The 12,500-nt window shown below is 40.5% G+C and overlaps 1 non-coding gene across 1 annotated transcript in view; it reads right to left on the reverse strand.

Moving 5' to 3' along the window:
- Positions 1-253, reverse strand: part of LOC143307197 (small subunit ribosomal RNA) — a 1,923-nt gene extending 1,670 nt beyond the window's left edge. The window contains exon 1 of the ribosomal RNA XR_013064402.1: positions 1-253. This exon is cut by the window's left edge and continues 1,670 nt beyond it. This is a non-coding gene — a ribosomal RNA (small subunit ribosomal RNA).
- Positions 254-12,500: the final 12,247 nt, after the last annotated feature.

Below are 12,500 nucleotides of genomic sequence, written 5' to 3' on the forward strand. Positions count from 1 at the left end.
AACGGACAAGCCGTCCGCCACCGATTGGTTTTGATCTAATAAAAGCATTCCTCCCATCTCTGGGTGGAATTCTGGTTTGCATGTATTAGCTCTAGAATTACCACAGTTATCCAAGTAATGTTTTGTACGATCTAAGAAACCAAAACTGATTTAATGAGCCATTCGCGGTTTCACCTTAATTCGGTATGTACTTAGACATGCATGGCTTAATCTTTGAGACAAGCATATGACTACTGGCAGGATCAACCAGGGAGCTTAGTTATTATTGTAAATTTAAATTTTCGTCGTCGGCCCTCCCTGTAAGACCGATCGACGTTAAGCCATTTCTCTTTTGTATGTAACACACATTTCATAAATTTTGTACCTCTTATAGAGGCCAAATATTCTCCTCCTCCTCTCATAAAGCACGAAAATCACTTTCACGCCGTGCATCCATCGTGCAAGCACGTAGACCACACACGCTGGACAATATAATAAAAGATAGCGCGGACAGTGGCATGCTATACAAATCGAGAAAGCGCGTACAGTGATCATGCTGGTCATTTTGCCACCAAATTTTATAATCTTTATCATTAGAGCGGGCCCACCAACCTCGTCTCTGTACTTTATACATTTCTCCTCCATCTGCACACACCTTTTCAAACATTAACGGAGAGAGTTCCTTGGACTTGCTTTAAATGTACATATTAGATATGTTGGAATCTCTCTCCTTTAGAAGTTTCCCCAGCCTTAAAACTTCTTTCATTTTTACTCCTCTCTCCATACTTATTTTCCTCTCTGAACGTATCAGAGAGGATTTTATTTCTGACACCTCTTGACTTTTCTTAAATTCAGGGACGTAATTTTGTTCATAATTCAGTGGACTTTTGTGTATTTTATACTTTAAATATTTCCAAACAGTCTCCCTTCTAAAAGTGATAGAACGAATTTTCGTCTAACACTACTTTCTTGGTTCAAAAATTTTATACAATCTTATAACTTTTTCAGTTTTAACAAATTTTGGTTACAGACAGTTGATGCTCAGTTTGTACAAGTATGCAACATTTATAAGTGCATACAGGTCACCAGCCTTATATTACAAGGCTCACCACATATGGGCCATTCGGTCTTAGACACCGACCCGTGGTAATGCTGTGTGGAGATTAATAATAATCCGCAACGGAAAACCGGAACGAGAATAGTCGAGAAAGTATATTCTCGAGGAGCGGTAGACTGCTTTTCAACCGAAGTCATAAAAGAGCCACACGCTCGACGCTACTCCCGACCGGTCCGAGCGAACCGAAAGTGCCTTCCTATAAATACCGAACGGCCGGCCGCTAGGTCGGCGACGCATGGGCTTACGCCCAGGCGTATGCCTGTGCAAACCGCCGTGAGAGCGTACCATCCCGCCGGCACGGTAAAACTTAGACTGAAAATATCGTCGAACATATCCTTTCATTTTATAACGTTCTATACATGAAAATTAATAAATTAACATGCAGGACATAATAAATTCACATTCTCATGTGAATCATGGGTTTAATTAATATTTTAAAAAATTTTAAAACCGCCCAGAACCGATGAGATGAAAATATTAAAACGATATTTTTGCATTTTCTTACGGTAAAACATTAACAAATAAGCGACTATAGCAATATAAAACTCCATTTGTAATTTAATTAATCAAAATTAATATTTTTTTTTGATTTTTCAGCGATCCAGAACCGATGAGACGAAAACATTAAAACGATATTTTTGCATTTTCTTACGACAAAACATTAACAAATACGAGACTATAACAATATAAAACTACATATGTAATTTAATTAATCAAAATTAATAATTTTTTTTGATTTTTCAGTGATCCAGAACCGATAAGTCGAAAATTTTAACAATCATATTTTTGCATTCTGTACCGTGGATCCATCGTTAAACGCTATTAAACTAACGTCCGTGATGGTATAAATGCAGATTTTCGCTCCGTTTAGCCAAAATAACGAACTTTAGGTGCGCTCCGAAATATTTCAAAGTCCCAGCGGCGTATTGCTTCGCCTCTTAGAACCGATTAGTCGAAAATTTTAACAATCATATTTTTGCATTCTGTACCGTGGATCGATCGTTAAACGCTATTAAACTAACGTCCGTGATGGTATAAATGCAGATTTTCGCTCCGTTTAGCCAAAATAACGAACTTTAGGTGCGCTCCGAAATATTTCAAAGTCCCAGCGGCGTATTGCTTCGCCTCTTAGAACCGATTAGTCGAAAATTTTAACAATCATATTTTTGCATTCTGTACCGTGGATCGATCGTTAAACGCTATTGAACTAACGTCCGTGATGGTATAAATGCAGATTTTCGCTCCGTTTAGCCAAAATAACGAACTTTAGGTGCGCTCCGAAATATTTCAAAGTCCCAGCGGCGTATTGCTTCGCCTCTTAGAACCGATTAGTCGAAAATTTTAACAATCATATTTTTGCATTCTGTACCGTGGATCCATCGTTAAACGCTATTAAACTAACGTCCGTGATGGTATAAATGCAGATTTTCGCTCCGTTTAGCCAAAATAACGAACTTTAGGTGCGCTCCGAAATATTTCAAAGTCCCAGCGGCGTATTGCTTCGCCTCTTAGAACCGATTAGTCGAAAATTTTAACAATCATATTTTTGCATTCTGTACCGTGGATCGATCGTTAAACGCTATTAAACTAACGTCCGTGATGGTATAAATGCAGATTTTCGCTCCGTTTAGCCAAAATAACGAACTTTAGGTGCGCTCCGAAATATTTCAAAGTCCCAGCGGCGTATTGCTTCGCCTCTTAGAACCGATTAGTCGAAAATTTTAACAATCATATTTTTGCATTCTGTACCGTGGATCGATCGTTAAACGCTATTGAACTAACGTCCGTGATGGTATAAATGCAGATTTTCGCTCCGTTTAGCCAAAATAACGAACTTTAGGTGCGCTCCGAAATATTTCAAAGTCCCAGCGGCGTATTGCTTCGCCTCTTAGAACCGATTAGTCGAAAATTTTAACAATCATATTTTTGCATTCTGTACCGTGGATCGATCGTTAAACGCTATTGAACTAACGTCCGTGATGGTATAAATGCAGATTTTCGCTCCGTTTAGCCAAAATAACGAACTTTAGGTGCGCTCCGAAATATTTCAAAGTCCCAGCGGCGTATTGCTTCGCCTCTTAGAACCGATTAGTCGAAAATTTTAACAATCATATTTTTGCATTCTGTACCGTGGATCCATCGTTAAACGCTATTAAACTAACGTCCGTGATGGTGTAAATGCAGATTTTCGCTCCGTTTAGCCAAAATAACGAACTTTAGGTGCGCTCCGAAATATTTCAAAGTCCCAGCGGCGTATTGCTTCGCCTCTTAGAACCGATTAGTCGAAAATTTTAACAATCATATTTTTGCATTCTGTACCGTGGATCGATCGTTAAACGCTATTAAACTAACGTCCGTGATGGTATAAATGCAGATTTTCGCTCCGTTTAGCCAAAATAACGAACTTTAGGTGCGCTCCGAAATATTTCAAAGTCCCAGCGGCGTATTGCTTCGCCTCTTAGAACCGATTAGTCGAAAATTTTAACAATCATATTTTTGCATTCTGTACCGTGGATCGATCGTTAAACGCTATTGAACTAACGTCCGTGATGGTATAAATGCAGATTTTCGCTCCGTTTAGCCAAAATAACGAACTTTAGGTGCGCTCCGAAATATTTCAAAGTCCCAGCGGCGTATTGCTTCGCCTCTTAGAACCGATTAGTCGAAAATTTTAACAATCATATTTTTGCATTCTGTACCGTGGATCGATCGTTAAACGCTATTGAACTAACGTCCGTGATGGTATAAATGCAGATTTTCGCTCCGTTTAGCCAAAATAACGAACTTTAGGTGCGCTCCGAAATATTTCAAAGTCCCAGCGGCGTATTGCTTCGCCTCTTAGAACCGATTAGTCGAAAATTTTAACAATCATATTTTTGCATTCTGTACCGTGGATCCATCGTTAAACGCTATTAAACTAACGTCCGTGATGGTATAAATGCAGATTTTCGCTCCGTTTAGCCAAAATAACGAACTTTAGGTGCGCTCCGAAATATTTCAAAGTCCCAGCGGCGTATTGCTTCGCCTCTTAGAACCGATTAGTCGAAAATTTTAACAATCATATTTTTGCATTCTGTACCGTGGATCGATCGTTAAACGCTATTGAACTAACGTCCGTGATGGTATAAATGCAGATTTTCGCTCCGTTCAGCCAAAATAACGAACTTTAGGTGCGCTCCGAAATATTTCAAAGTCCCAGCGGCGTATTGCTTCGCCTCTTAGAACCGATTAGTCGAAAATTTTAACAATCATATTTTTGCATTCTGTACCGTGGATCCATCGTTAAACGCTATTAAACTAACGTCCGTGATGGTATAAATGCAGATTTTCGCTCCGTTTAGCCAAAATAACGAACTTTAGGTGCGCTCCGAAATATTTCAAAGTCCCAGCGGCGTATTGCTTCGCCTCTTAGAACCGATTAGTCGAAAATTTTAACAATCATATTTTTGCATTCTGTACCGTGGATCGATCGTTAAACGCTATTAAACTAACGTCCGTGATGGTATAAATGCAGATTTTCGCTCCGTTTAGCCAAAATAACGAACTTTAGGTGCGCTCCGAAATATTTCAAAGTCCCAGCGGCGTATTGCTTCGCCTCTTAGAACCGATTAGTCGAAAATTTTAACAATCATATTTTTGCATTCTGTACCGTGGATCGATCGTTAAACGCTATTGAACTAACGTCCGTGATGGTATAAATGCAGATTTTCGCTCCGTTTAGCCAAAATAACGAACTTTAGGTGCGCTCCGAAATATTTCAAAGTCCCAGCGGCGTATTGCTTCGCCTCTTAGAACCGATTAGTCGAAAATTTTAACAATCATATTTTTGCATTCTGTACCGTGGATCGATCGTTAAACGCTATTGAACTAACGTCCGTGATGGTATAAATGCAGATTTTCGCTCCGTTTAGCCAAAATAACGAACTTTAGGTGCGCTCCGAAATATTTCAAAGTCCCAGCGGCGTATTGCTTCGCCTCTTAGAACCGATTAGTCGAAAATTTTAACAATCATATTTTTGCATTCTGTACCGTGGATCGATCGTTAAACGCTATTAAACTAACGTCCGTGATGGTATAAATGCAGATTTTCGCTCCGTTTAGCCAAAATAACGAACTTTAGGTGCGCTCCGAAATATTTCAAAGTCCCAGCGGCGTATTGCTTCGCCTCTTAGAACCGATTAGTCGAAAATTTTAACAATCATATTTTTGCATTCTGTACCGTGGATCGATCGTTAAACGCTATTAAACTAACGTCCGTGATGGTATAAATGCAGATTTTCGCTCCGTTTAGCCAAAATAACGAACTTTAGGTGCGCTCCGAAATATTTCAAAGTCCCAGCGGCGTATTGCTTCGCCTCTTAGAACCGATTAGTCGAAAATTTTAACAATCATATTTTTGCATTCTGTACCGTGGATCGATCGTTAAACGCTATTGAACTAACGTCCGTGATGGTATAAATGCAGATTTTCGCTCCGTTTAGCCAAAATAACGAACTTTAGGTGCGCTCCGAAATATTTCAAAGTCCCAGCGGCGTATTGCTTCGCCTCTTAGAACCGATTAGTCGAAAATTTTAACAATCATATTTTTGCATTCTGTACCGTGGATCGATCGTTAAACGCTATTGAACTAACGTCCGTGATGGTATAAATGCAGATTTTCGCTCCGTTTAGCCAAAATAACGAACTTTAGGTGCGCTCCGAAATATTTCAAAGTCCCAGCGGCGTATTGCTTCGCCTCTTAGAACCGATTAGTCGAAAATTTTAACAATCATATTTTTGCATTCTGTACCGTGGATCGATCGTTAAACGCTATTGAACTAACGTCCGTGATGGTATAAATGCAGATTTTCGCTCCGTTTAGCCAAAATAACGAACTTTAGGTGCGCTCCGAAATATTTCAAAGTCCCAGCGGCGTATTGCTTCGCCTCTTAGAACCGATTAGTCGAAAATTTTAACAATCATATTTTTGCATTCTGTACCGTGGATCGATCGTTAAACGCTATTAAACTAACGTCCGTGATGGTATAAATGCAGATTTTCGCTCCGTTTAGCCAAAATAACGAACTTTAGGTGCGCTCCGAAATATTTCAAAGTCCCAGCGGCGTATTGCTTCGCCTCTTAGAACCGATTAGTCGAAAATTTTAACAATCATATTTTTGCATTCTGTACCGTGGATCGATCGTTAAACGCTATTGAACTAACGTCCGTGATGGTATAAATGCAGATTTTCGCTCCGTTTAGCCAAAATAACGAACTTTAGGTGCGCTCCGAAATATTTCAAAGTCCCAGCGGCGTATTGCTTCGCCTCTTAGAACCGATTAGTCGAAAATTTTAACAATCATATTTTTGCATTCTGTACCGTGGATCGATCGTTAAACGCTATTGAACTAACGTCCGTGATGGTATAAATGCAGATTTTCGCTCCGTTTAGCCAAAATAACGAACTTTAGGTGCGCTCCGAAATATTTCAAAGTCCCAGCGGCGTATTGCTTCGCCTCTTAGAACCGATTAGTCGAAAATTTTAACAATCATATTTTTGCATTCTGTACCGTGGATCGATCGTTAAACGCTATTGAACTAACGTCCGTGATGGTATAAATGCAGATTTTCGCTCCGTTTAGCCAAAATAACGAACTTTAGGTGCGCTCCGAAATATTTCAAAGTCCCAGCGGCGTATTGCTTCGCCTCTTAGAACCGATTAGTCGAAAATTTTAACAATCATATTTTTGCATTCTGTACCGTGGATCGATCGTTAAACGCTATTAAACTAACGTCCGTGATGGTATAAATGCAGATTTTCGCTCCGTTTAGCCAAAATAACGAACTTTAGGTGCGCTCCGAAATATTTCAAAGTCCCAGCGGCGTATTGCTTCGCCTCTTAGAACCGATTAGTCGAAAATTTTAACAATCATATTTTTGCATTCTGTACCGTGGATCGATCGTTAAACGCTATTGAACTAACGTCCGTGATGGTATAAATGCAGATTTTCGCTCCGTTCAGCCAAAATAACGAACTTTAGGTGCGCTCCGAAATATTTCAAAGTCCCAGCGGCGTATTGCTTCGCCTCTTAGAACCGATTAGTCGAAAATTTTAACAATCATATTTTTGCATTCTGTACCGTGGATCCATCGTTAAACGCTATTAAACTAACGTCCGTGATGGTATAAATGCAGATTTTCGCTCCGTTTAGCCAAAATAACGAACTTTAGGTGCGCTCCGAAATATTTCAAAGTCCCAGCGGCGTATTGCTTCGCCTCTTAGAACCGATTAGTCGAAAATTTTAACAATCATATTTTTGCATTCTGTACCGTGGATCGATCGTTAAACGCTATTAAACTAACGTCCGTGATGGTATAAATGCAGATTTTCGCTCCGTTTAGCCAAAATAACGAACTTTAGGTGCGCTCCGAAATATTTCAAAGTCCCAGCGGCGTATTGCTTCGCCTCTTAGAACCGATTAGTCGAAAATTTTAACAATCATATTTTTGCATTCTGTACCGTGGATCGATCGTTAAACGCTATTGAACTAACGTCCGTGATGGTATAAATGCAGATTTTCGCTCCGTTTAGCCAAAATAACGAACTTTAGGTGCGCTCCGAAATATTTCAAAGTCCCAGCGGCGTATTGCTTCGCCTCTTAGAACCGATTAGTCGAAAATTTTAACAATCATATTTTTGCATTCTGTACCGTGGATCGATCGTTAAACGCTATTGAACTAACGTCCGTGATGGTATAAATGCAGATTTTCGCTCCGTTTAGCCAAAATAACGAACTTTAGGTGCGCTCCGAAATATTTCAAAGTCCCAGCGGCGTATTGCTTCGCCTCTTAGAACCGATTAGTCGAAAATTTTAACAATCATATTTTTGCATTCTGTACCGTGGATCGATCGTTAAACGCTATTAAACTAACGTCCGTGATGGTATAAATGCAGATTTTCGCTCCGTTTAGCCAAAATAACGAACTTTAGGTGCGCTCCGAAATATTTCAAAGTCCCAGCGGCGTATTGCTTCGCCTCTTAGAACCGATTAGTCGAAAATTTTAACAATCATATTTTTGCATTCTGTACCGTGGATCGATCGTTAAACGCTATTAAACTAACGTCCGTGATGGTATAAATGCAGATTTTCGCTCCGTTTAGCCAAAATAACGAACTTTAGGTGCGCTCCGAAATATTTCAAAGTCCCAGCGGCGTATTGCTTCGCCTCTTAGAACCGATTAGTCGAAAATTTTAACAATCATATTTTTGCATTCTGTACCGTGGATCGATCGTTAAACGCTATTGAACTAACGTCCGTGATGGTATAAATGCAGATTTTCGCTCCGTTTAGCCAAAATAACGAACTTTAGGTGCGCTCCGAAATATTTCAAAGTCCCAGCGGCGTATTGCTTCGCCTCTTAGAACCGATTAGTCGAAAATTTTAACAATCATATTTTTGCATTCTGTACCGTGGATCGATCGTTAAACGCTATTGAACTAACGTCCGTGATGGTATAAATGCAGATTTTCGCTCCGTTTAGCCAAAATAACGAACTTTAGGTGCGCTCCGAAATATTTCAAAGTCCCAGCGGCGTATTGCTTCGCCTCTTAGAACCGATTAGTCGAAAATTTTAACAATCATATTTTTGCATTCTGTACCGTGGATCGATCGTTAAACGCTATTAAACTAACGTCCGTGATGGTATAAATGCAGATTTTCGCTCCGTTTAGCCAAAATAACGAACTTTAGGTGCGCTCCGAAATATTTCAAAGTCCCAGCGGCGTATTGCTTCGCCTCTTAGAACCGATTAGTCGAAAATTTTAACAATCATATTTTTGCATTCTGTACCGTGGATCGATCGTTAAACGCTATTAAACTAACGTCCGTGATGGTATAAATGCAGATTTTCGCTCCGTTTAGCCAAAATAACGAACTTTAGGTGCGCTCCGAAATATTTCAAAGTCCCAGCGGCGTATTGCTTCGCCTCTTAGAACCGATTAGTCGAAAATTTTAACAATCATATTTTTGCATTCTGTACCGTGGATCGATCGTTAAACGCTATTGAACTAACGTCCGTGATGGTATAAATGCAGATTTTCGCTCCGTTTAGCCAAAATAACGAACTTTAGGTGCGCTCCGAAATATTTCAAAGTCCCAGCGGCGTATTGCTTCGCCTCTTAGAACCGATTAGTCGAAAATTTTAACAATCATATTTTTGCATTCTGTACCGTGGATCGATCGTTAAACGCTATTGAACTAACGTCCGTGATGGTATAAATGCAGATTTTCGCTCCGTTTAGCCAAAATAACGAACTTTAGGTGCGCTCCGAAATATTTCAAAGTCCCAGCGGCGTATTGCTTCGCCTCTTAGAACCGATTAGTCGAAAATTTTAACAATCATATTTTTGCATTCTGTACCGTGGATCGATCGTTAAACGCTATTGAACTAACGTCCGTGATGGTATAAATGCAGATTTTCGCTCCGTTTAGCCAAAATAACGAACTTTAGGTGCGCTCCGAAATATTTCAAAGTCCCAGCGGCGTATTGCTTCGCCTCTTAGAACCGATTAGTCGAAAATTTTAACAATCATATTTTTGCATTCTGTACCGTGGATCGATCGTTAAACGCTATTAAACTAACGTCCGTGATGGTATAAATGCAGATTTTCGCTCCGTTTAGCCAAAATAACGAACTTTAGGTGCGCTCCGAAATATTTCAAAGTCCCAGCGGCGTATTGCTTCGCCTCTTAGAACCGATTAGTCGAAAATTTTAACAATCATATTTTTGCATTCTGTACCGTGGATCGATCGTTAAACGCTATTAAACTAACGTCCGTGATGGTATAAATGCAGATTTTCGCTCCGTTTAGCCAAAATAACGAACTTTAGGTGCGCTCCGAAATATTTCAAAGTCCCAGCGGCGTATTGCTTCGCCTCTTAGAACCGATTAGTCGAAAATTTTAACAATCATATTTTTGCATTCTGTACCGTGGATCGATCGTTAAACGCTATTGAACTAACGTCCGTGATGGTATAAATGCAGATTTTCGCTCCGTTTAGCCAAAATAACGAACTTTAGGTGCGCTCCGAAATATTTCAAAGTCCCAGCGGCGTATTGCTTCGCCTCTTAGAACCGATTAGTCGAAAATTTTAACAATCATATTTTTGCATTCTGTACCGTGGATCGATCGTTAAACGCTATTGAACTAACGTCCGTGATGGTATAAATGCAGATTTTCGCTCCGTTTAGCCAAAATAACGAACTTTAGGTGCGCTCCGAAATATTTCAAAGTCCCAGCGGCGTATTGCTTCGCCTCTTAGAACCGATTAGTCGAAAATTTTAACAATCATATTTTTGCATTCTGTACCGTGGATCCATCGTTAAACGCTATTAAACTAACGTCCGTGATGGTATAAATGCAGATTTTCGCTCCGTGTAGCCAAAATAACGAACTTTAGGTGCGCTCCGAAATATTTCAAAGTCCCAGCGGCGTATTGCTTCGCCTCTTAGAACCGATTAGTCGAAAATTTTAACAATCATATTTTTGCATTCTGTACCGTGGATCGATCGTTAAACGCTATTAAACTAACGTCCGTGATGGTATAAATGCAGATTTTCGCTCCGTTTAGCCAAAATAACGAACTTTAGGTGCGCTCCGAAATATTTCAAAGTCCCAGCGGCGTATTGCTTCGCCTCTTAGAACCGATTAGTCGAAAATTTTAACAATCATATTTTTGCATTCTGTACCGTGGATCGATCGTTAAACGCTATTGAACTAACGTCCGTGATGGTATAAATGCAGATTTTCGCTCCGTTTAGCCAAAATAACGAACTTTAGGTGCGCTCCGAAATATTTCAAAGTCCCAGCGGCGTATTGCTTCGCCTCTTAGAACCGATTAGTCGAAAATTTTAACAATCATATTTTTGCATTCTGTACCGTGGATCCATCGTTAAACGCTATTAAACTAACGTCCGTGATGGTATAAATGCAGATTTTCGCTCCGTTTAGCCAAAATAACGAACTTTAGGTGCGCTCCGAAATATTTCAAAGTCCCAGCGGCGTATTGCTTCGCCTCTTAGAACCGATTAGTCGAAAATTTTAACAATCATATTTTTGCATTCTGTACCGTGGATCGATCGTTAAACGCTATTAAACTAACGTCCGTGATGGTATAAATGCAGATTTTCGCTCCGTTTAGCCAAAATAACGAACTTTAGGTGCGCTCCGAAATATTTCAAAGTCCCAGCCGCGTATTGCTTTGCCCCGAAATTTTTCAAAGTTCCAGCGGCGTGTTGCTTTCAAAGTGCCTCCCTCTAAATACCGATCGGCAGGCCGCTAGGTCGGCGACGCACGGGCTTACGCCCAGGCGTATACGGGGGCAAATCGCCGTGAGAGCGTGCGATTTTGACTTTCGCAATAAGATAGTCTCCTTTATGAAAAGGAGCGTACACGTCTCCCAAAAAAAAAAACAGTTTCATGACGATCAATGTAGTTCTTGATCGAAATGTATCATAGGACGAAGATTTTATCGAAAAGTACGAACTTTGGCGACGCATCGAAATTTTTCAAAGTTCCAACGGCGTGTTGCTTTCAAAGTGCCTCCCTCTAAATACCGATCGGCAGGCCGCTAGGTCGGCGACGCACGGGCTTACGCCCAGGCGTATACGGGGGCAAATCGCCGTGAGAGCGTGCGATTTTGACTTTCGCAATAAGATAGTCTCCTTTATGAAAAGGAGCGTACACGTCTCCCAAAAAAAAAAACAGTTTCATGACGATCAATGTAGTTCTTGATCGAAATGTATCATAGGACGAAGATTTTATCGAAAAGTACGAACTTTGGCGACGCATCGAAATTTTTCAAAGTTCCAACGGCGTGTTGCTTTCAAAGTGCCTCCCTCTAAATACCGATCGGCAGGCCGCTAGGTCGGCGACGCACGGGCTTACGCCCAGGCGTATACGGGGGCAAATCGCCGTGAGAGCGTGCGATTTTGACTTTCGCAATAAGATAGTCTCCTTTATGAAAAGGAGCGTACACGTCTCCCAAAAAAAAAAACAGTTTCATGACGATCAATGTAGTTCTTGATCGAAATGTATCATAGGACGAAGATTTTATCGAAAAGTACGAACTTTGGCGACGCATCGAAATTTTTCAAAGTTCCAACGGCGTGTTGCTTTCAAAGTGCCTCCCTCTAAATACCGATCGGCAGGCCGCTAGGTCGGCGACGCACGGGCTTACGCCCAGGCGTATACGGGGGCAAATCGCCGTGAGAGCGTGCGATTTTGACTTTCGCAATAAGATAGTCTCCTTTATGAAAAGGAGCGTACACGTCTCCCAAAAAAAAAAACAGTTTCATGACGATCAATGTAGTTCTTGATCGAAATGTATCATAGGACGAAGATTTTATCGAAAAGTACGAACTT

The sequence above is a fragment of the Osmia lignaria genome, unplaced genomic scaffold (assembly GCF_051020975.1).
Source record: "Osmia lignaria lignaria isolate PbOS001 unplaced genomic scaffold, iyOsmLign1 scaffold0047, whole genome shotgun sequence".
Taxonomy (NCBI): Eukaryota; Metazoa; Arthropoda; class Insecta; order Hymenoptera; family Megachilidae; genus Osmia; species Osmia lignaria.